Source organism: Anser brachyrhynchus (genome assembly GCF_964034855.1).
Source record: "Anser brachyrhynchus genome assembly, contig: SCAFFOLD_32, whole genome shotgun sequence".
Taxonomy (NCBI): Eukaryota; Metazoa; Chordata; class Aves; order Anseriformes; family Anatidae; genus Anser; species Anser brachyrhynchus.
In genome coordinates, this window is record NW_027663874.1 from 3,166,050 (window position 1) to 3,192,983 (window position 26,934).

At 48.9% G+C, this 26,934-nt stretch overlaps 1 long non-coding RNA gene across 1 annotated transcript; it reads right to left on the reverse strand.

Moving 5' to 3' along the window:
* Nucleotides 1-27: 27 nt before the first annotated feature.
* On the reverse strand, nucleotides 28-26,516 carry LOC308186725. The gene is made up of 3 exons (XR_013944202.1): nucleotides 25,760-26,516; nucleotides 14,186-14,344; nucleotides 28-2,082 (listed from the first exon to the last, which is right to left on the reverse strand). It is a non-coding gene; the product is annotated as an uncharacterized lncRNA (long non-coding RNA).
* Between the last annotated feature and the right edge of the window lie 418 nt (nucleotides 26,517-26,934).

The following is a 26,934-nucleotide window of genomic DNA, read 5'->3' on the forward strand; positions in this document are numbered from 1 at the left end:
AGCAGGATTTACTCACTGATTCCCACTACTCACTGGGTTTACCCTACACCAAACATGAGCAAAAGCCCACTTCGGGGTAATATTTACAGGAGTAAACCTAACGTTCTTCCCCCAGCACTTCCTAGGCCTAGCAGGAATACCCCGACGATACTCGGACTATCCCGACGCCTACACACTATGAAACACCATTTCCTCCATCGGCTCCCTAATCTCAATAGTAGCCGTAATCATACTAATATTCATCATCTGAGAAGCCTTTCCGGCCAAACGAAAAGTCCTACAACCAGAACTAACTACCACAAACGTTGAATGAATCCACGGCTGCCCTCCCCCATACCATACTTTCGAGGAACCGGCCTTCGTCCAAGTACAAGAAAGGAAGGAATCGAACCCTCACATGCTGGTTTCAAGCCAACTGCATTAACCGCTCATGCTTCTTTCTTATGAGACGTTAGTAAACCAATTACATAGCCTTGTCAAGACTAAATCACAGGTAAAAATCCTGTACATCTCATGTGGCCAACCACTCCCAACTAGGATTCCAAGACGCCTCATCACCCATCATAGAAGAACTCGTTGAATTCCACGACCACGCCCTAATCGTTGCCCTAGCTATCTGCAGCCTAGTTCTCTACCTTTTAGCCCACATACTAACAGAAAAACTCTCGTCCAATGCTGTAGACGCCCAAGAAGTAGAGCTGATCTGGACAATCCTACCTGCTATCGTCCTGGTACTCCTCGCCCTCCCATCCCTACAAATCCTCTACATAATGGACAAAATCGATGAACCAGACCTCACCCTAAAAGCCATCGGCCACCAATGATACTGAAGCTACGAATACACAGACTTCAAAGACCTATCATTCGACTCCTACATAGTGCCCACCCCAGACTTACCCAACGGCCACTTCCGACTGCTAGAAGTTGACCACCGCGTAGTTATCCCAATAGAATCCCCCATCCGCGTGATCATTACTGCAGGAGACGTACTCCACTCCTGAGCAGTCCCAACGCTCGGAGTTAAAACAGACGCAATCCCAGGCCGACTAAACCAAACTTCATTCATTACCACCCGGCCTGGGATTTTTTACGGACAATGCTCAGAAATTTGCGGGGCTAATCACAGCTACATACCCATTGTAGTAGAATCAACCCCACTCCCACATTTCGAGGCCTGATCGTCCCTTCTATCATCATCCTAATCATTAAGAAGCTATGCAACAGCACTAGCCTTTTAAGCTAGCCAAAGAGGGACTTCCCCCTCCTTAATGATATGCCACAGCTTAACCCCGCACCATGATTTTCAATCATAATTATAACCTGATTAACCCTAGCACTCCTCATCCAACCAAAACTACTAGCCTTCACCACAACCAACCCCCCATCAAATAAGACCTCCCTCACTACCAAACCCACACCATGATCCTGACCATGAACCTAAGCTTCTTTGACCAATTTTCCAGCCCCAATCTATTTGGCATCCCCTTAATCCTACTATCCCTACTCTTCCCAGCCCTACTATTCCCGTCCCCAAACAACCGATGAATCAACAACCGCCCTTCTACTATCCAAACATGACTCCTTCACCTAATCACAAAACAACTAATAGTCCCACTCAACAAAAATGGCCACAAATGAGCCATAATATTTACGTCCCTAATAATCATACTTCTTACAATCAACCTTCTAGGCCTCCTTCCATATACATTCACCCCAACCACCCAACTATCTATGATCATAGCCCTAGCCTTCCCACTATGGCTCGCCACACTACTAACAGGCCTACGAAACCAACCATCAGCCTCTTTAGCCCACCTATTACCCGAAGGTACCCCTACACCCCTAATCCCCGCACTAATCCTGATCGAAACAACCAGCCTACTAATCCGCCCCCTAGCCCTCGGAGTCCGCCTTACAGCCAACCTTACAGCAGGACACTTACTCATCCAACTCATCTCTACAGCCTCCATTGCATTAATACCCACCCTTCCTGCAGTATCCATCCTAACAATAATCATCCTACTACTCCTAACCATCCTAGAAGTAGCAGTAGCCATAATCCAGGCCTACGTCTTCGTGCTCCTTCTAAGCCTATACTTACAAGAAAACATCTAATGGCACACCAAGCACACTCATACCACATAGTTGACCCAAGCCCTTGACCAATCTTCGGGGCAGCCGCCGCCCTACTCACAACCTCAGGATTAATCATGTGATTCCACTACAACTCATCCATACTACTAACCCTAGGCCTCATCTCAATACTCCTAGTAATACTCCAATGATGACGAGACATTGTACGAGAAAGCACCTTCCAAGGCCATCACACTCCCACAGTCCAAAAAGGCCTACGATACGGCATAATCCTTTTCATCACATCCGAAGCATTCTTCTTCTTAGGGTTCTTCTGAGCGTTCTTCCACTCGAGCCTGGCCCCAACCCCAGAACTAGGAGGCCAATGACCCCCAACAGGAATTAAACCACTCAACCCGATAGAAGTCCCCCTACTAAACACAGCCATCCTACTAGCCTCAGGCGTTACCGTAACGTGAGCCCATCACAGCATCACAGAAGGAAACCGAAAACACGCCATCCACGCCCTAACCCTAACGATCCTCCTGGGATTCTACTTCACAGCCCTACAAGCAATAGAATACCACGAAGCCCCATTCTCAATCGCCGATAGCGTCTACGGATCTACCTTCTTCGTTGCCACTGGATTCCACGGACTCCACGTAATCATCGGATCCTCCTTCCTGACCGTCTGCCTCTTCCGACTGATCAAGTTCCACTTTACATCAGACCACCACTTCGGATTCGAGGCAGCAGCCTGATACTGACACTTCGTAGACGTCATCTGACTATTCCTCTACATAACCATCTACTGATGAGGATCTTGCTCTTCTAGTATATTAATTACAATTGACTTCCAATCTCTAGAATCTGGTATAAACCCAGAGGAGAGCAATGAACGCACTCATGTTCATATTCGCCCTATCATCAATCCTAAACGCCGCCCTAACCGCATTAAACTTCTGACTCGCCCAAATAAACCCCGACTCAGAGAAACTCTCACCGTACGAATGTGGATTCGACCCACTTGGATCTGCTCGATTACCATTCTCAGTCCGATTCTTCCTCAGTAGCCATCCTGTTCGTCCTATTCGACCTAGAAATCGCCCTCCTACTCCCCCTGCCATGAGCCGTCCAACTCCAATCCCCCCTAATGACCCTCACCTGAACTGTAGTGATCCTCCTTCTCCTAACACTCGGACTGGCCTACGAGTGAATTCAAGGGGGCCTAGAATGAGCAGAATAACAGAAAGTTAGTCTAACCAAAAAGATAGCTGGTTTCGACCCAGCAGATTACAGCCAACCCTGTAACTTTCTTATGTCGCCCCTACATTTAAGCTTCTACTCAGCCTTCATTTTCAGCGGACTAGGACTAGCCTTCCACCGAACCCACCTAGTATCCGCCCTACTATGCCTTGAAAGCATAATATTATCGATATTCGTAGGCCTATCAATATGATCCATCGAAAACCAAGTCTCCTCATTCACCATGGTACCAATTCTCATGCTAACCTTCTCAGCGTGTGAGGCGGGCACAGGCCTGGCCATCCTAGTAGCCTCCACCCGCACACATGGCTCCGACCATCTACACAACCTAAACCTCCTGCAATGCTAAAAATCATCCTACCCACAATCATACTTCTTCCAACAGCCCTGCTGTCTCCACCAAAATTTCTATGGACTAACACCACCTTATACAGCCTCCTAATCGCTGCCCTAAGCCTACAGTGATTAATCCCAACCTACTACCCCTACAAATTTTTATCCAACTGAACAGGAATTGACCAAATCTCATCCCCCCTCCTAGTACTATCCTGCTGACTACTCCCACTCATAATCATAGCAAGCCAAAACCACCTGCAACAAGAACCCCTACAACGCAAACGAATCTTTATCTCAACCTTAGTCGCAGTCCAGCCATTCATCCTACTAGCCTTTTCCACCACAGAACTAGCACTATTTTACATCTCATTTGAAGCAACCCTCATTCCCACCCTAATCTTAATCACCCGATGGGGGAACCAACCAGAACGCCTAAGCGCTGGCATCTACCTGCTATTCTACACGCTAGTAAGCTCTCTACCCCTGCTAATCACAATCATACACCTATACGTGAAAATTGGCACCCTGCACCTGCCAACCCTACAACTAACCCACCCAACCCTATCCACCTCATGGACAGGAATACTATCAGGTCTAGCACTGCTCATAGCATTCATAGTAAAAGCCCCACTATATGGCCTACACCTCTGACTGCCAAAAGCCCACGTAGAAGCACCCATCGCAGGCTCAATACTCCTCGCCGCCCTACTACTAAAGCTAGGAGGATACGGAATTATACGAGTCACTCTATTTATGGGCCCACTGTCCAACCTCCTGCACTACCCCTTCCTAACCCTGGCCCTATGAGGCGCCCTAATGACTAGCTCAATCTGCCTACGACAGACAGACCTAAAATCACTAATCGCTTATTCATCCGTTAGCCACATAGGCCTAGTTATCGCCGCAGGAATAATCCAAACCCACTGATCATTCTCAGGGGCAATGATCCTAATAATTTCCCATGGACTAACTTCCTCCATACTATTCTGCCTAGCCAACACAAACTATGAACGTACGCACAGCCGAATTCTACTACTCACACGAGGCCTACAACCTCTCCTACCACTCATAGCTACCTGATGATTGCTGGCCAATCTAACAAACATAGCCTTACCCCCAACAACAAACCTCATAGCAGAGCTAACCATTATAATCACCTTATTCAACTGATCTGCCTTCACGATCATCCTAACAGGAATCGCAACCCTACTAACCGCCTCCTACACCTTATTCATACTACTAATGACCCAACGAGGCTCAATCCCCTCCCACATCACATCTATGCAAAACTCAACCACGCGAGAACACCTGCTCATAACACTCCACATTATCCCAATATTCCTCCTAATCCTCAAACCCGAACTGATCTCCGGAATCCCCTCATGCAAGTATAGTTTAAACCAAACATTAGACTGTGATTCTAAGAATAGAAGTTCAAACCTTCTTACCTGCCGAGGGGAGGGTTTAACCAACAAGAGCTGCTAACTCTTACATCTGAGCCTAAAACCTCAGCCCCCTTACTTTTAAAGGATAACAGCAATCCACTGGTCTTAGGAACCACCCATCTTGGTGCAAATCCAAGTAAAAGGAGTGAACCCCACACTACTAATCAACTCCCTCACACTACTCACGCTGACAATCCTCCTAACCCCAATCATCCTGCCATTTCTATTTAAAAACTTTAAAAACACCCCACAAGCCACCACCCGCGCTGTTAAAACCGCATTCCTAATTAGCCTAGCCCCTACAACCGCATTCATCTACTCGGGAGTAGAATCTGTCACCTGCCACTGGGAGTGAAAATTCATTATAAACTTTAAAATCCCCCTGAGCCTAAAAATAGACCAATACTCAATAACATTTCTTCCAATCGCCCTATTTGTAACATGATCAATCCTACAATTCGCCATATGATACATGGCCTCAGAGCCATACGTAACAAAATTTTTCACCTACCTACTGACATTCCTAGTCGCCATACTCCTCCTAACAACCGCAAACAACATATTCCTCCTATTCGTAGGCTGGGAAGGAGTACGAATCATGTCCTTCCTTCTCATCGGCTGATGACAAGGCCGAGCAGATGCCAACACCGCCGCCCTACAAGCCGTAATCTACAACCGAATCGGAGACATCGGACTGATCCTGAGCATAGCATGACTAGCTTCAACATTCAACACCTGAGAGATCCAACAAGCCGTACACCCCCACCAAACCCCAATCCTCCCCCTCATAGGATTAATCCTCGCAGCCGCAGGAAAATCCGCCCAATTTGGACTCCACCCATGACTGCCCGCAGCAATAGAAGGCCCCACCCCAGTATCAGCCCTACTGCACTCCAGTACCATAGTAGTAGCCGGAATCTTCCTGTTCATCCGCATGCACCCCCTGCTAGCCACCAACCAGACAGCCCTAACCGCCTGCCTATGCCTAGGTGCTCTATCAACCCTATTCGCTGCCACATGCGCCCTAACCCAAAATGACATCAAAAAAATCATTGCTTTCTCAACATCCAGCCAACTAGGACTAATAATAGTCACTATCGGACTAAACCTCCCACAACTAGCCTTCCTACACATCTCAACCCATGCCTTCTTTAAAGCCATACTATTCCTATGCTCAGGGTCTATCATCCACAACCTAAACGGAGAACAAGATATCCGAAAGATAGGAGGCCTACAGAAAATACTCCCAGTCACTACTTCCTGCCTAACCATCGGAAACCTGGCGCTGATAGGAACCCCATTCCTAGCCGGATTCTACTCAAAAGACCTCATCATCGAAAGCTTAAACACATCATACCTAAATACTTGAGCCCTACTCCTAACCCTTATAGCCACAGCATTCACCGCAACCTACAGCATCCGCATAACCATCCTAGTCCAAGCTGGACAAACCCGAATCCCCCCAATAGTATCAATAAACGAAAACAACCCACTAATCACCGCCCCCCTAACCCGACTCGCCCTAGGCAGCATTACAGCAGGAATAATCATTACCTCTTTCATCACACCAACCAAAACCCCCCCAATAACCATACCCCTTATCACCAAAACCGCTGCCATCCTCATAACAATCCTAGGAATCATCCTAGCCCTAGAACTATCGAACATAACACACACCCTCACTCACCCCAAACCAAACCCCCTCATAAACTTCTCCTCTGCATTAGGGTACTTCAACCCCCTAGTACACCGATTCTTCTCCAAAAACCTACTAGAAAAGGGACAAAACATTGCCCTACACTTGATCGACCTCTCCTGACTCAAAAAAATAGGGCCAGAGGGCCTTGCTGAACTACAAGTAGCCGCAAGCAAAGCCGCAACCTCAATACACACAGGGCTAATTAAGGCCTACCTAGGATCCTTCGCCCTCTCCATCCTGGTAATAATCCTAATAACACACAGACTCACTAATGGCCCCTAACATCCGCAAATCCCATCCCCTACTAAAAATAATCAACAACTCCCTAATCGACCTACCCGCCCCCTCCAACATCTCTGCCTGATGAAACTTCGGCTCCCTTCTAGCCATCTGCTTAGCCACACAAATCCTAACAGGCCTGCTACTAGCCATACACTACACCGCAGACACTTCACTCGCCTTCTCCTCAGTAGCTCACACATGCCGAGACGTCCAGTACGGATGGCTCATCCGCAACCTCCACGCCAACGGTGCTTTGCTCTTCTTTATCTGCATCTACTTACACATCGGACGAGGCCTCTACTACGGCTCCTACCTATACAAAGAAACCTGAAACACAGGAGTAATCCTCCTACTCACCCTAATAGCAACTGCCTTCGTAGGGTATGTCCTACCATGAGGACAAATGTCATTCTGAGGGGCCACCGTAATCACCAACCTATTCTCAGCCATCCCGTACATTGGGCAAACTCTAGTAGAATGAGCCTGAGGAGGATTCTCAGTAGACAATCCAACCTTAACCCGATTCTTCGCCATCCACTTCCTACTGCCCTTCCTAATTGCAGGAATCACCCTAGTCCACCTAACCTTCCTACACGAATCAGGCTCAAATAACCCACTAGGAATCGTATCAGACTGCGACAAAATCCCATTCCACCCATACGTCTCCATTAAAGACAGCTTAGGGCTTACCCTAATAATCACCCCTCTAATAGCACTAGCCCTATTTTCACCGAACCTCCTGGTTCTTGGAATCCTAGTTGGGAGTGGTTGGCCACATGAGATGTACAGGATTTTTACCTGTGATTTAGTCTTGACAAGGCTATGTAATTGGTTTACTAACGTCTCATAAGAAAGAAGCATGAGCGGTTAATGCAGTTGGCTTGAAACCCATCCCCAGTGGTGCAAGTGCACTCTCTGAACTCACTGAAGTGCATCCCCAGTGGTGCCAGTGCACTCTCTGCACTCACTGCACTGCATCCCCAGTGGTGCCAGTGCAATCTCTGGACTCACTGCAGAGCATCCCCAGTGGTGCCAGTGCACTCTCAGGACTCACTGTAGTGCATCCCCAGTGGTGCCAGTGCACTCTCTGGACTCACTGCACTGCATCCCCAGTGGTGCCAGTGCACTCTCTGGACTCACTGCACTGCATCCCCAGTGGTGCCAGTGCACTCACTGGACACACTGTACCGCAACACAGGTGGTGCCAGTGCACTCTCTGCACTCACTGCACAGCATCCCCAGTGGTGCCAGTGCATTCACTGGACTCACTGGACTGCATCACCAGTGGTGCCAGTGCACTATCTGGACTCAATGCACTACATCCCCAGTGGTGCCAGTGCACTCTCTGGACTCACTGCACTGCATCCCCAGTGGTGCCAGTGTACTCTCTGGACTCACTGCAGTGCATCCCCAGTGGTGCCAGAGCACTCTCTGGACTCACTGCACTGCATCCCCAGTGGTGCCAGTGCACTCTCTGGACTCACTGCACTGTATCCGCAGTGGTGTCAGTGCACTCTCTGTACTCACTGAAGTGCATCCCCAGTGGTGCCAGTGCACTCTCTGGACTCACTGCACTGCATCCCCAGTGGTGCCAGTGCACTCTCTGGACTCACTGCACTGCATCCCCAGTGGTGCCAGTGCAATCTCTGGACTCACTGTAGTGCATCCCCAGTGGTGCCAGTGCACTCTCTGGACTCACTGCAGTGCATCCCCAGTGGTGCCAGTGCACTCTCTGGACTCACTGTACTGCATCACCAGTGGTGCCAGTGCACTCTCTGGACTCACAGCAGTGCATCCCCAGTGGTGCCAGTGCACTCTCTGGACTCACTGCACTGCATCCCCAGTGGTGCCAATGCACTCTCTGGACTCACTGCACTGCATCCCCAGTGGTGCCAGTGAAGTCTCTGGACTCACTGCACTGCATCCCCAGTGGTGCCAGTGCACTCTCTGGACTCACTGCACTGCATCCCCAGTGGTGCCAGTGAAGTCTCTGGACTCACTGCACTGCATCCCCACTGCTGCCAGTGCACTCTCTGGACTCACTGCACTGCATCCCCAGTGGTGCCAGTGCACTCTCTGGACTCACTGCACTGCATCCCCAGTGGTGCCAGTGCACTCTCTCGAGTCACTGCACTACATCCCCAGTGGTGCCAGTGCACTCTGTGGACTCACTGTACTGCATCATCGGTGGTGCCAGTGCACTCTCTGGACTCACTGCACTGCATCCCCACTGGTGCCAGTGCACTCTCTGGACTCACTGCACTGCAGGCCCAGTGGTACCAGTGCACTCACTGGACTCACTGTACTGCATCACCAGTGGTGCCAGTGCACTCTCTGGACTCACTGCACTGCATCCCCAGTGGTTCCAGTGCACTCTCTGGACTCACTGTACTGCATCTCCAGTGGTGCCAGTGCACTCTCTGGACTCACTGCACTGCATCCCCAGTGGTGCCAGTGAGCTCTCTGGACTCACTGCACTGCATCCCCAGTGGTGCCAGTGTACTCACAGGATTCACTGCACTGCATCCCCAGTGGTGCTAGTGCACTCTCTGGACTCACTGCAGTGCATCCCCAGTGGTGCCAGTGCACTCTCTGGACTCACTGAAGTGCATTCTCAGTGGTGCCAGTGCACTCTCTGGGCTCACTGAAGTGCATCCCCAGTGGTGCCAGTACACTCACTGGACTCACTGCACTGCATCCCCAGTGGTGCCAGTGCACTCTCTGGACTCACTGCACTGCATCCCCACTGCTGCCAGTGCACTCTCTGCACTCACTTCACTGCATCCCCAGTGGTGCCAGTGCACTCTCTGGAGTCACTGAAGTGCATCCCCAGTGGTGCCAGTGCACTCTCTGGACTCACTGCACTGCATGTCCAGTGGTGCCAGTGCACTCTGTGGACTCACTGTACTGCATCCCCACTGGTGCCAGTGCACTCTCTGGACTCACTGTACTGCATCCCCAGTGGTGACAGTGCACTCTCTGGACTAACTGCAGTGCATCCCCAGTGGTGCCAGTGCACTCTCTGGACTCACTGCACTGCATCCCCAGTGGTGCCAGTGCACTCTCTGGTCTCACTGCACTGAAGCCCCAGTGGTGCCAGTGCACTCTCTGGACTCACTGCACTGCATCCCCAGTGGTGCCAGTGCACTGTCTGGACTCACTGCACTGCATCCCCAGTGGTGTCAGTGCACTCTCTGGACTCACTGTACTGCACCCCCAGTGGTGCCAGTGCACTCACTGAACTGACTGCACTGCATCCCCAGTGGTGCCAGTGCGCTCTCTGGAGTCACAGCACTGCATCCCCAGTGGTGCCAGTGCACTCACTGGACTCACTGCACTGCATCACAGGTGGTGCCAGTGCACTCTCTGGACTCACTGCAGTGAATCCCCGGTGGTGCCAGTGTACTCTCTGCAGTCACTGCGCTGCATCCCCAGTGGTGCCAGTGCACTCACTGGACTCACTGCTGTGCATCCCCAGTGGTGCCAGTGCACTCTCTGGACTCACTGCACTGCATCCCCAGTGGTGCCAGAGCACTCTCTGGACTCACTGCACTGCATCCCCAGTGGTGCCAGTGCACTCTCTGGACTCACTGCACTGCATCCCCAGTCGTGTCAGTGCACTCTCTGGACTCACTGAAGTGCATCCCCAGTTGTGCCAGTGCACTCTCTGGACTCAATGCACTGCATCCCCAGTGGTGCCAGTGCACTCTCTGGACTCAGTGCACTGCATCCCCAGTGGTGCCAGTGCAATCTCTGGACTCACTGTAGTGCATCCCCAGTGGTGCCAGTGCACTGTCTGGACTCACTGCAGTGCATCCCCAGTGGTGCCAGTGCACTCTCTGGACTCACTGTACTGCATCACCAGTGGTGCCAGTGCACTCTCTGGACTCACTGCAGTGCATCCCCAGTGGTGCCAGTGCACTCTCTGGACTCACTGCACTGCAGCCCCGGTGGTGCCAGTGCAATCTCTGGACTCACTGCACTGCATCCCCAGTGGTGCCAGTGCACTCTCTGGACTCACTGCACTGCATCCCCAGTTTTGCCAGTGAAGTCTTTGGACTCACTGCACTGCATCCCCAGTGGTGCCAGTGCACTCTCTGGAGTCACTGAAGTGCATCCCCAGTGGTGCCAGTGCACTCTCTGGACTCACTGCACTGCATGCCCAGTGGTGCCAGTGCACTCTCTGGACTCACTGCACTGCATCCGCTCATGATCGGAGGATTCGGCAACTGAGTAGTCCCCCTCATAATCGGTGCCCCCGACATAGCATTCCCGCGAATAAACAACATAAGCTTTTGACTCCTCCCCCCATCATTCCTCCTCCTACTAGCCTCATCCACTGTAGAAGCTGGCGCCGGCACAGGCTGAACTGTCTACCCTCCCCTAGCAGGTAACCTTGCCCACGCCGGAGCTTCAGTAGACCTGGCTATCTTCTCACTCCACTTAGCCGGTATCTCCTCCATCCTTGGGGCCATCAACTTTATCACCACAGCCATCAACATAAAACCCCCCGCACTCTCACAATACCAAACCCCACTATTTGTCTGATCCGTACTAATTACCGCCATCCTACTCCTTCTATCACTCCCCGTACTCGCCGCCGGTATTACAATATTACTAACTGATCGAAACCTAAACACCACATTCTTCGACCCCGCTGGAGGAGGAGACCCAATCCTGTACCAACACCTATTCTGATTCTTCGGACACCCAGAAGTCTATATTCTGATCCTACCGGGGTTCGGAATCATCTCACACGTAGTCACGTACTACTCAGGCAAAAAGGAGCCCTTCGGCTACATGGGAATAGTCTGAGCCATACTATCCATCGGCTTCCTAGGATTCATCGTCTGAGCTCACCACATGTTTACAGTAGGAATAGACGTTGATACCCGAGCCTACTTTACATCAGCCACTATAATCATTGCCATCCCTACCGGAATCAAAGTATTTAGCTGACTAGCCACCCTGCACGGAGGAACAATCAAATGAGACCCCCCCCAATACTATGAGCTCTAGGATTTATCTTCCTATTTACCATCGGAGGATTAACAGGAATCGTTCTTGCAAACTCTTCCCTAGACATCGCCCTGCACGACACGTACTACGTAGTTGCCCACTTCCACTACGTCCTATCCATAGGCGCCGTCTTTGCCATTCTAGCAGGATTTACTCACTGATTCCCACTACTCACTGGGTTTACCCTACACCAAACATGAGCAAAAGCCCACTTCGGGGTAATATTTACAGGAGTAAACCTAACGTTCTTCCCCCAGCACTTCCTAGGCCTAGCAGGAATACCCCGACGATACTCGGACTATCCCGACGCCTACACACTATGAAACACCATTTCCTCCATCGGCTCCCTAATCTCAATAGTAGCCGTAATCATACTAATATTCATCATCTGAGAAGCCTTTCCGGCCAAACGAAAAGTCCTACAACCAGAACTAACTACCACAAACGTTGAATGAATCCACGGCTGCCCTCCCCCATACCATACTTTCGAGGAACCGGCCTTCGTCCAAGTACAAGAAAGGAAGGAATCGAACCCTCACATGCTGGTTTCAAGCCAACTGCATTAACCGCTCATGCTTCTTTCTTATGAGACGTTAGTAAACCAATTACATAGCCTTGTCAAGACTAAATCACAGGTAAAAATCCTGTACATCTCATGTGGCCAACCACTCCCAACTAGGATTCCAAGACGCCTCATCACCCATCATAGAAGAACTCGTTGAATTCCACGACCACGCCCTAATCGTTGCCCTAGCTATCTGCAGCCTAGTTCTCTACCTTTTAGCCCACATACTAACAGAAAAACTCTCGTCCAATGCTGTAGACGCCCAAGAAGTAGAGCTGATCTGGACAATCCTACCTGCTATCGTCCTGGTACTCCTCGCCCTCCCATCCCTACAAATCCTCTACATAATGGACAAAATCGATGAACCAGACCTCACCCTAAAAGCCATCGGCCACCAATGATACTGAAGCTACGAATACACAGACTTCAAAGACCTATCATTCGACTCCTACATAGTGCCCACCCCAGACTTACCCAACGGCCACTTCCGACTGCTAGAAGTTGACCACCGCGTAGTTATCCCAATAGAATCCCCCATCCGCGTGATCATTACTGCAGGAGACGTACTCCACTCCTGAGCAGTCCCAACGCTCGGAGTTAAAACAGACGCAATCCCAGGCCGACTAAACCAAACTTCATTCATTACCACCCGGCCTGGGATTTTTTACGGACAATGCTCAGAAATTTGCGGGGCTAATCACAGCTACATACCCATTGTAGTAGAATCAACCCCACTCCCACATTTCGAGGCCTGATCGTCCCTTCTATCATCATCCTAATCATTAAGAAGCTATGCAACAGCACTAGCCTTTTAAGCTAGCCAAAGAGGGACTTCCCCCTCCTTAATGATATGCCACAGCTTAACCCCGCACCATGATTTTCAATCATAATTATAACCTGATTAACCCTAGCACTCCTCATCCAACCAAAACTACTAGCCTTCACCACAACCAACCCCCCATCAAATAAGACCTCCCTCACTACCAAACCCACACCATGATCCTGACCATGAACCTAAGCTTCTTTGACCAATTTTCCAGCCCCAATCTATTTGGCATCCCCTTAATCCTACTATCCCTACTCTTCCCAGCCCTACTATTCCCGTCCCCAAACAACCGATGAATCAACAACCGCCTTTCTACTATCCAAACATGACTCCTTCACCTAATCACAAAACAACTAATAGTCCCACTCAACAAAAATGGCCACAAATGAGCCATAATATTTACATCCCTAATAATCATACTTCTTACAATCAACCTTCTAGGCCTCCTTCCATATACATTCACCCCAACCACCCAACTATCTATGAACATAGCCCTAGCCTTCCCACTATGGCTCGCCACACTACTAACAGGCCTACGAAACCAACCATCAGCCTCTTTAGCCCACCTATTACCCGAAGGTACCCCTACACCCCTAATCCCCGCACTAATCCTGATCGAAACAACCAGCCTACTAATCCGCCCCCTAGCCCTCGGAGTCCGCCTTACAGCCAACCTTACAGCAGGACACTTACTCATCCAACTCATCTCTACAGCCTCCATTGCATTAATACCCACCCTTCCTGCAGTATCCATCCTAACAATAATCATCCTACTACTCCTAACCATCCTAGAAGTAGCAGTAGCCATAATCCAGGCCTACGTCTTCGTGCTCCTTCTAAGCCTATACTTACAAGAAAACATCTAATGGCACACCAAGCACACTCATACCACATAGTTGACCCAAGCCCTTGACCAATCTTCGGGGCAGCCGCCGCCCTACTCACAACCTCAGGATTAATCATGTGATTCCACTACAACTCATCCATACTACTAACCCTAGGCCTCATCTCAATACTCCTAGTAATACTCCAATGATGACGAGACATTGTACGAGAAAGCACCTTCCAAGGCCATCACACTCCCACAGTCCAAAAAGGCCTACGATACGGCATAATCCTTTTCATCACATCCGAAGCATTCTTCTTCTTAGGGTTCTTCTGAGCGTTCTTCCACTCGAGCCTGGCCCCAACCCCAGAACTAGGAGGCCAATGACCCCCAACAGGAATTAAACCACTCAACCCGATAGAAGTCCCCCTACTAAACACAGCCATCCTACTAGCCTCAGGCGTTACCGTAACGTGAGCCCATCACAGCATCACAGAAGGAAACCGAAAACACGCCATCCACGCCCTAACCCTAACGATCCTCCTGGGATTCTACTTCACAGCCCTACAAGCAATAGAATACCACGAAGCCCCATTCTCAATCGCCGATAGCGTCTACGGATCTACCTTCTTCGTTGCCACTGGATTCCACGGACTCCACGTAATCATCGGATCCTCCTTCCTGACCGTCTACCTCTTCCGACTGATCAAGTTCCACTTTACATCAGACCACCACTTCGGATTCGAGGCAGCAGCCTGATACTGACACTTCGTAGACGTCATCTGACTATTCCTCTACATAACCATCTACTGATGAGGATCTTGCTCTTCTAGTATATTAATTACAATTGACTTCCAATCTCTAGAATCTGGTATAAACCCAGAGGAGAGCAATGAACGCACTCATGTTCATATTCGCCCTATCATCAATCCTAAGCGCCGCCCTAACCGCATTAAACTTCTGACTCGCCCAAATAAACCCCGACTCAGAGAAACTCTCACCGTACGAATGTGGATTCGACCCACTTGGATCTGCTCGATTACCATTCTCAGTCCGATTCTTCCTCAGTAGCCATCCTGTTCCTCCTATTTGACCTAGAAATCGCCCTCCTACTCCCCCTGCCATGAGCCGTCCAACTCCAATCCCCCCTAATGACCCTCACCTGAACTGTAGCGATCCTCCTTCTCCTAACACTCGGACTGGCCTACGAGTGAATTCAAGGGGGCCTAGAATGAGCAGAATAACAGAAAGTTAGTCTAACCAAAAAGATAGCTGGTTTCGACCCAGCAGATTACAGCCAACCCTGTAACTTTCTTATGTCGCCCCTACATTTAAGCTTCTACTCAGCCTTCATTTTCAGCGGACTAGGACTAGCCTTCCACCGAACCCACCTAGTATCCGCCCTACTATGCCTTGAAAGCATAATATTATCGATATTCGTAGGCCTATCAATATGATCCATCGAAAACCAAGTCTCCTCATTCACCATGGTACCAATTCTCATGCTAACCTTCTCAGCGTGTGAGGCGGGCACAGGCCTGGCCATCCTAGTAGCCTCCACCCGCACACATGGCTCCGACCATCTACACAACCTAAACCTCCTGCAATGCTAAAAATCATCCTACCCACAATCATACTTCTTCCAACAGCCCTGCTGTCTCCACCAAAATTTCTATGGACTAACACCACCTTATACAGCCTCCTAATCGCTGCCCTAAGCCTACAGTGATTAATCCCAACCTACTACCCCTACAAATTTTTATCCAACTGAACAGGAATTGACCAAATCTCATCCCCCCTCCTAGTACTATCCTGCTGACTACTCCCACTCATAATCATAGCAAGCCAAAACCACCTGCAACAAGAACCCCTACAACGCAAACGAATCTTTATCTCAACCTTAGTCGCAGTCCAGCCATTCATCCTACTAGCCTTTTCCACCACAGAACTAGCACTATTTTACATCTCATTTGAAGCAACCCTCATTCCCACCCTAATCTTAATCACCCGATGGGGGAACCAACCAGAACGCCTAAGCGCTGGCATCTACCTGCTATTCTACACGCCAGTAAGCTCTCTACCCCTGCTAATCACAATCATACACCTATACGTGAAAATTGGCACCCTGCACCTGCCAACCCTACAACTAACCCACCCAACCCTATCCACCTCATGGACAGGAATACTATCAGGTCTAGCACTGCTCATAGCATTCATAGTAAAAGCCCCACTATACGGCCTACACCTCTGACTGCCAAAAGCCCACGTAGAAGCACCCATCGCAGGCTCAATACTCCTCGCCGCCCTACTACTAAAGCTAGGAGGATACGGAATTATACGAGTCACTCTATTTATGGGCCCACTGTCCAACCTCCTGCACTACCCCTTCCTAACCCTGGCCCTATGAGGCGCCCTAATGACTAGCTCAATCTGCCTACGACAGACAGACCTAAAATCACTAATCGCTTATTCATCCGTTAGCCACATAGGCCTAGTTATCGCCGCAGGAATAATCCAAACCCACTGATCATTCTCAGGGGCAATGATCCTAATAATTTCCCATGGACTAACTTCCTCCATACTATTCTGCCTAGCCAACACAAACTATGAACGTACGCACAGCCGAATTCTACTACTCACACGAGGCCTACAACCTCTCCTACCACTCATAGCTACCTGATGATTGCTGGCCAATCTAACAAACATAGCCTTACCCCCAACAACAAACCTCATAGCAGAGCTAACCATTATAATCACCTTATTCAACTGATCTGCCTTCACGATCATCCTAACAGGAATCGCAACCCTACTAACCGCCTCCTACACCTTATTCATACTACTAATGACCCAACGAGGCTCAATCCCCTCCCACATCACATCTATGCAAAACTCAACCACGCGAGAACACCTGCTCATAACACTCCACATTATCCCAATATTCCTCCTAATCCTCAAACCCGAACTGATCTCCGGAATCCCCTCATGCAAGTATAGTTTAAACCAAACATTAGACTGTGATTCTAAGAATAGAAGTTCAAACCTTCTTACCTGCCGAGGGGAGGGTTTAACCAACAAGAGCTGCTAACTCTTACATCTGAGCCTAAAACCTCAGCCCCCTTACTTTTAAAGGATAACAGCAATCCACTGGTCTTAGGAACCACCCATCTTGGTGCAAATCCAAGTAAAAGGAGTGAACCCCACACTACTAATCAACTCCCTCACACTACTCACGCTGACAATCCTCCTAACCCCAATCATCCTGCCATTTCTATTTAAAAACTTTAAAAACACCCCACAAGCCACCACCCGCGCTGTTAAAACCGCATTCCTAATTAGCCTAGCCCCTACAACCGCATTCATCTACTCGGGAGTAGAATCTGTCACCTGCCACTGGGAGTGAAAATTCATTATAAACTTTAAAATCCCCCTGAGCCTAAAAATAGACCAATGCTCAATAACATTTCTTCCAATTGCCCTATTTGTAACATGATCAATCCTACAATTCGCCATATGATACATGGCCTCAGAGCCATACGTAACAAAATTTTTCACCTACCTACTGACATTCCTAGTCGCCATACTCCTCCTAACAACCGCAAACAACATATTCCTCCTATTCGTAGGCTGGGAAGGAGTACGAATCATGTCCTTCCTTCTCATCGGCTGATGACAAGGCCGAGCAGATGCCAACACCGCCGCCCTACGAGCCGTAATCTACAACCGAATCGGAGACATCGGACTGATCCTGAGCATAGCATGACTAGCTTCAACATTCAACACCTGAGAGATCCAACAAGCCGTACACCCCCACCAAACCCCAATCCTCCCCCTCATAGGATTAATCCTCGCAGCCGCAGGAAAATCCGCCCAATTTGGACTCCACCCATGACTGCCCGCAGCAATAGAAGGCCCCACCCCAGTATCAGCCCTACTGCACTCCAGTACCATAGTAGTAGCCGGAATCTTCCTGCTCATCCGCATGCACCCCCTGCTAGCCACCAACCAGACAGCCCTAACTGCCTGCCTATGCCTAGGTGCTCTATCAACCCTATTCGCTGCCACATGCGCCCTAACCCAAAATGACATCAAAAAAATCATTGCTTTCTCAACATCCAGCCAACTAGGACTAATAATAGTCACTATCGGACTAAACCTCCCACAACTAGCCTTCCTACACATCTCAACCCATGCCTTCTTTAAAGCCATACTATTCCTATGCTCAGGGTCTATCATCCACAACCTAAACGGAGAACAAGATATCCGAAAGATAGGAGGCCTACAGAAAATACTCCCAGTCACTACTTCCTGCCTAACCATCGGAAACCTGGCGCTGATAGGAACCCCATTCCTAGCCGGATTCTACTCAAAAGACCTCATCATCGAAAGCTTAAACACATCATACCTAAATACTTGAGCCCTACTCCTAACCCTTATAGCCACAGCATTCACCGCAACCTACAGCATCCGCATAACCATCCTAGTCCAAGCTGGACAAACCCGAATCCCCCCAATAGTATCAATAAACGAAAACAACCCACTAATCACCGCCCCCCTAACCCGACTCGCCCTAGGCAGCATTACAGCAGGAATAATCATTACCTCTTTCATCACACCAACCAAAACCCCCCCAATAACCATACCCCTTATCACCAAAACCGCTGCCATCCTCATAACAATCCTAGGAATCATCCTAGGCCCCTCATGTACAGGGCCACACCCCTCTAACGGCGCAAGCTTACATAGAAACATTATTAACAGACCTAGACAGATACAAAAACCCCTACAAGACCACGTATTAACTAACCCTGTTAACCCGACTCAGGAGCGCCTATAAGAGCGATTAAAATCTGTGAAAGGAACTCGGCAAATTAATAAGGCCCGACTGTTTACCAAAAACATAGCCTTCAGCAAATTAAACAAGTATTGAAGGTGATGCCTGCCCGGTGACTTAGGTTTAACGGCCGCGGTATCCTAACCGTGCAAAGGTAGCGCAATCAATTGTCCCATAAATCGAGACTTGTATGAATGGCTAAACGAGGTCTTAACTGTCTCTCACAGATAATCAGTGAAATTGATCTCCCCGTGCAAAAGCGGGGATGTGAACATAAGACGAGAAGACCCTGTGGAACTTAAAAATCAACGACCACCGCGAATCCTCAATCAACCCCACTGGGGCCACTACCATCGCAGAGCCTGGTGGATATTTTTCGGTTGGGGCGACCTTGGAGGAGAACAAATCCTCCAAAAACAAGACCATACCTCTTTACCTAGAGCTACCCCTCAAAGTGCTAACAGTGACCAGACCCAATATAATTGATTAATGGACCAAGCTACCCCAGGGATAACAGCGCAATCCCCCTCAAGAGCCCATATCGACAGGGGGGTTTACGACCTCGATGTTGGATCAGGACATCCTAATGGTGCAGCCGCTATTAAGGGTTCGTTTGTTCAACGATTAACAGTCCTACGTGATCTGAGTTCAGACCGGAGCAATCCAGGTCGGTTTCTATCTATGACACACTCTCCCCAGTACGAAAGGACCGGGAAAGTGGGGCCAATACCACAAGCACGCCCCCCCCCTCTAAGCAGTGAAACCAACTAAACCGTGAAGAGGGCCTTCCCCCACCACTTTCAATCCTAGAAAAGGACCAGCTAGAGTGGCAGAGCCCGGCAAGTGCAGAAGGCTTAAGCCCTTTCCCCAGAGGTTCAAATCCTCTCCCTAGCTTCACCCATGATTCAAATAACAACACTAAGCTGCCTCGTTATATCCCTCCTATACATCATCCCAATCCTGATTGCAGTAGCCTTCCTAACCCTAGTAGAACGGAAAATCCTAAGCTACATACAATCCCGCAAAGGCCCTAACGTTGTCGGGCCTTTTGGCCTACTTCAACCATTTGCGGACGGACTGAAACTATTTACCAAAGAGCCCATCCGACCCTCTACCTCTTCCCCACTTCTATTCATTCTGATACCAATACTAGCCCTTGTCCTAGCCCTCACCACTTGAGCACCACTACCACTCCCATTTCCCCTAGCAGATCTAAACCTCGGAGTTCTCTTCCTAATAGCCATGTCAAGCCTAGCCGTCTACTCAGTCCTATGATCAGGCTGAGCCTCGAACTCAAAATACGCACTAATCGGAGCCCTACGGGCAGTAGCACAGACCATTTCATACGAAGTGACACTGGCCATAATCCTGCTATCAATAATCATACTAAGCGGAAGCTACACACTCAGCTCCTTTGCCATCGCACAGGAGCCTCTATACTTCATTTTCTCCTCATGACCCCTAGCAATAATATGATACGTATCCACCCTAGCAGAGACAAACCGAGCTCCTTTTGACCTCACAGAGGGTGAATCTGAGCTAGTCTCAGGGTTTAACGTTGAATACGCCGCAGGACCCTTCGCCTTATTCTTCCTAGCTGAATATGCGAACATTATGCTAATAAATACACTTACAGCCATCATATTCCTAAACCCAAGCGCCCTAGGGCCACCCACAGAACTATTCCCCGTCATCCTAGCCACAAAAGTCCTCCTACTATCTTCTGGTTTCTTATGGGTCCGAGCTTCATACCCACGATTCCGATATGACCAACTAATGCACCTACTATGAAAAAACTTCCTACCCCTCACACTAGCTCTGTGCCTCTGACACATCAGCATACCTATCTGCTATGCAGGCCTACCTCCTTACATAAGGAAATGTGCCTGAACTACAAAGGGTCACTATGATAAAGTGAACATAGAGGTATAACAGCCCTCTCATTTCCTGTTGACCTTAGAAAAGTAGGAATTGAACCCACACAAGAGAAATCAAAATTCTCCATACTTCCCTTATATTATTTTCTAGTAGAGTCAGCTAATCAAGCTATCGGGCCCATACCCCGAAAATGATGGTTTAACCCCCTCCTCTACTAATGAACCCTTACGCGACCCCAATCATAACCTTCAGCCTCATCTTGGGCACCACAATCACAATTTCCAGCAACCACTGAGTTCTGGCCTGGACAGGACTGGAGATCAACGCACTAGCCATCATTCCCCTAATCGCCAAATCCCACCACCCACGAGCAGTAGAAGCCGCAACGAAATACTTCCTAACCCAAGCAGCTGCTTCCGCCCTGGTCCTATTCTCTAGCATAACCAATGCCTGAGTCACCGGCCAATGAGACATCACACAAATAAACCACCCAACCTCCTGTCTACTACTGACAGCAGCAATCGCTATTAAACTGGGCCTAGTGCCATTTCACTTCTGATTCCCAGAAGTACTACAAGGATCGCCACTAATAACAGCCCTGCTACTCTCGACCCTCATAAAATTCCCCCCACTAACCCTGCTCCTACTAACATCCAAATCCCTCGACCCAGCTCTACTCACCGCCATGGCCCTAGCCTCAACAGCACTAGGAGGCTGAATAGGACTGAACCAAACACAAACACGCAAAATCCTAGCCTTCTCGTCCATCTCCCACTTAGGCTGAATCGCCATCATCCTAGTTTACAGCCCCAAATTGGCCTTACTTACCTTCTACCTATACACAATCATAACATCAGCCGTATTCCTAGCCCTTAACAAAATCAAAGCCCTTAACCTATCCATGATCACAACCTCATGAACAAAAACCCCAGTGCTAAACGCCACCCTAATACTAGTACTTTTATCCCTAGCAGGCCTCCCCCCATTAACAGGCTTTATACCAAAGTGACTTATCATCCAAGAACTAACTAAACAGGAAATAACACCAGCAGCCATGGCAATTGCCATGCTATCACTGCTCAGCCTCTTCTTCTACCTACGCCTCGCATACCACTCAACAATTACCCTTCCCCCCAACTCCTCTAACCACATAAAACAATGATACACTAGCAAAGCCCCAAGCACACCTACTGCGGTCCTTGCCTCACTATCAATCCTCTTACTTCCCCTGTCCCCAATAATACATGCCATTGTCTAGAAACTTAGGATAACACCCCAAACCGAAGGCCTTCAAAGCCTTAAATAAGAGTTAAACCCTCTTAGTTTCTGCACATTAAGACTTACAGAATATTAACCTGTATCTTCTGAATGCAAGTCAGACGCTTTAATTAAGCTAAAGCCTCCCTAGACAGATGGGCTTCGATCCCACAAAACTCTAGTTAACAGCTAAATGCCTAAACCAATTGGCTTCTGCCTACAAAGACCCTGACGCACCCTAGTGCGCATCGATGAGCTTGCAACTCAACATGAATTTCACTACAGAGCCGATAAGAAGAGGAATTAAACCTCTGTAAAAAGGTCTACAGCCTAACGCTTCAACACTCAGCCATCTTACCCGTCACCTTCATCAACCGATGACTATTTTCCACTAACCATAAGGATATTGGCACCCTGTACCTCATCTTCGGGGCATGAGCAGGAATAGTCGGCACCGCACTCAGCCTATTAATCCGCGCAGAACTAGGACAACCAGGAACTCTCCTAGGCGACGACCAAATTTACAATGTAATCGTTACCGCTCACGCCTTTGTAATAAGCTTCTTTATAGTCATACCCATCATGATCGGAGGATTCGGCAACTGATTAGTCCCCCTCATAATCGGTGCCCCCGACATAGCATTCCCGCGAATAAACAACATAAGCTTTTGACTCCTCCCCCCATCATTCCTCCTCCTACTAGCCTCATCCACTGTAGAAGCTGGCGCCGGCACAGGCTGAACTGTCTACCCTCCCCTAGCAGGTGACCTTGCCCACGCCGGAGCTTCAGTAGACCTGGCTATCTTCTCACTCCACTTAGCCGGTATCTCCTCCATCCTTGGGGCCATCAACTTTATCACCACAGCCATCAACATAAAACCCCCCGCACTCTCACAATACCAAACCCCACTATTTGTCTGATCCGTACTAATTACCGCCATCCTACTCCTTCTATCACTCCCCGTACTCGCCGCCGGTATTACAATATTACTAACTGATCGAAACCTAAACACCACATTCTTCGACCCCGCTGGAGGAGGAGACCCAATCCTGTACCAACACCTATTCTGATTCTTCGGACACCCAGAAGTCTATATTCTGATCCTACCGGGGTTCGGAATCATCTCACACGTAGTCACGTACTACTCAGGCAAAAAGGAGCCCTTCGGCTACATGGGAATAGTCTGAGCCATACTATCCATCGGCTTCCTAGGATTCATCGTCTGAGCTCACCACATGTTTACAGTAGGAATAGACGTTGATACCCGAGCCTACTTTACATCAGCCACTATAATCATTGCCATCCCTACCGGAATCAAAGTATTTAGCTGACTAGCCACCCTGCACGGAGGAACAATCAAATGAGACCCCCCCAATACTATGAGCTCTAGGATTTATCTTCCTATTTACCATCGGAGGATTAACAGGAATCGTTCTTGCAAACTCTTCCCTAGACATCGCCCTGCACGACACGTACTACGTAGTTGCCCACTTCCACTACGTCCTATCCATAGGCGCCGTCTTTGCCATTCTAGCAGGATTTACTCACTGATTCCCACTACTCACTGGGTTTACCCTACACCAAACATGAGCAAAAGCCCACTTCGGGGTAATATTTACAGGAGTAAACCTAACGTTCTTCCCCCAGCACTTCCTAGGCCTAGCAGGAATACCCCGACGATACTCGGACTATCCCGACGCCTACACACTATGAAACACCATTTCCTCCATCGGCTCCCTAATCTCAATAGTAGCCGTAATCATACTAATATTCATCATCTGAGAAGCCTTTTCGGCCAAACGAAAAGTCCTACAACCAGAACTAACTACCACAAACGCTGAATGAATCCACGGCTGCCCTCCCCCATACCATACTTTCGAGGAACCGGCCTTCGTCCAAGTACAAGAAAGGAAGGAATCGAACCCTCACATGCTGGTTTCAAGCCAACTGCATTAACCGCTCATGCTTCTTTCTTATGAGACGTTAGTAAACCAATTACATAGCCTTGTCAAGACTAAATCACAGGTAAAAATCCTGTACATCTCATGTGGCCAACCACTCCCAACTAGGATTCCAAGACGCCTCATCACCCATCATAGAAGAACTCGTTGAATTCCACGACCACGCCCTAATCGTTGCCCTAGCTATCTGCAGCCTAGTTCTCTACCTTTTAGCCCACATACTAACAGAAAAACTCTCGTCCAATGCTGTAGACGCCCAAGAAGTAGAGCTGATCTGGACAATCCTACCTGCTATCGTCCTGGTACTCCTCGCCCTCCCATCCCTACAAATCCTCTACATAATGGACAAAATCGATGAACCAGACCTCACCCTAAAAGCCATCGGCCACCAATGATACTGAAGCTACGAATACACAGACTTCAAAGACCTATCATTCGACTCCTACATAGTGCCCACCCCAGACTTACCCAACGGCCACTTCCGACTGCTAGAAGTTGACCACCGCGTAGTTATCCCAATAGAATCCCCCATCCGCGTGATCATTACTGCAGGAGACGTACTCCACTCCTGAGCAGTCCCAACGCTCGGAGTTAAAACAGACGCAATCCCAGGCCGACTAAACCAAACTTCATTCATTACCACCCGGCCTGGGATTTTTTACGGACAATGCTCAGAAATTTGCGGGGCTAATCACAGCTACATACCCATTGTAGTAGAATCAACCCCACTCCCACATTTCGAGGCCTGATCGTCCCTTCTATCATCATCCTAATCATTAAGAAGCTATGCAACAGCACTAGCCTTTTAAGCTAGCCAAAGAGGGACTTCCCCCTCCTTAATGATATGCCACAGCTTAACCCCGCACCATGATTTTCAATCATAATTATAACCTGATTAACCCTAGCACTCCTCATCCAACCAAAACTACTAGCCTTCACCACAACCAACCCCCCATCAAATAAGACCTCCCTCACTACCAAACCCACACCATGATCCTGACCATGAACCTAAGCTTCTTTGACCAATTTTCCAGCCCCAATCTATTTGGCATCCCCTTAATCCTACTATCCCTACTCTTCCCAGCCCTACTATTCCCGTCCCCAAACAACCGATGAATCAACAACCGCCTTTCTACTATCCAAACATGACTCCTTCACCTAATCACAAAACAACTAATAGTCCCACTCAACAAAAATGGCCACAAATGAGCCATAATATTTACATCCCTAATAATCATACTTCTTACAATCAACCTTCTAGGCCTCCTTCCATATACATTCACCCCAACCACCCAACTATCTATGAACATAGCCCTAGCCTTCCCACTATGGCTCGCCACACTACTAACAGGCCTACGAAACCAACCATCAGCCTCTTTAGCCCACCTATTACCCGAAGGTACCCCTACACCCCTAATCCCCGCACTAATCCTGATCGAAACAACCAGCCTACTAATCCGCCCCCTAGCCCTCGGAGTCCGCCTTACAGCCAACCTTACAGCAGGACACTTACTCATCCAACTCATCTCTACAGCCTCCATTGCATTAATACCCACCCTTCCTGCAGTATCCATCCTAACAATAATCATCCTACTACTCCTAACCATCCTAGAAGTAGCAGTAGCCATAATCCAGGCCTACGTCTTCGTGCTCCTTCTAAGCCTATACTTACAAGAAAACATCTAATGGCACACCAAGCACACTCATACCACATAGTTGACCCAAGCCCTTGACCAATCTTCGGGGCAGCCGCCGCCCTACTCACAACCTCAGGATTAATCATGTGATTCCACTACAACTCATCCGTACTACTAACCCTAGGCCTCATCTCAATACTCCTAGTAATACTCCAATGATGACGAGACATTGTACGAGAAAGCACCTTCCAAGGCCATCACACTCCCACAGTCCAAAAAGGCCTACGATACGGCATAATCCTTTTCATCACATCCGAAGCATTCTTCTTCTTAGGGTTCTTCTGAGCGTTCTTCCACTCGAGCCTGGCCCCAACCCCAGAACTAGGAGGCCAATGACCCCCAACAGGAATTAAACCACTCAACCCGATAGAAGTCCCCCTACTAAACACAGCCATCCTACTAGCCTCAGGCGTTACCGTAACGTGAGCCCATCACAGCATCACAGAAGGAAACCGAAAACACGCCATCCACGCCCTAACCCTAACGATCCTCCTGGGATTCTACTTCACAGCCCTACAAGCAATAGAATACCACGAAGCCCCATTCTCAATCGCCGATAGCGTCTACGGATCTACCTTCTTCGTTGCCACTGGATTCCACGGACTCCACGTAATCATCGGATCCTCCTTCCTGACCGTCTGCCTCTTCCGACTGATCAAGTTCCACTTTACATCAGACCACCACTTCGGATTCGAGGCAGCAGCCTGATACTGACACTTCGTAGACGTCATCTGACTATTCCTCTACATAACCATCTACTGATGAGGATCTTGCTCTTCTAGTATATTAATTACAATTGACTTCCAATCTCTAGAATCTGGTATAAACCCAGAGGAGAGCAATGAACGCACTCATGTTCATATTCGCCCTATCATCAATCCTAAACGCCGCCCTAACCGCATTAAACTTCTGACTCGCCCAAATAAACCCCGACTCAGAGAAACTCTCACCGTACGAATGTGGATTCGACCC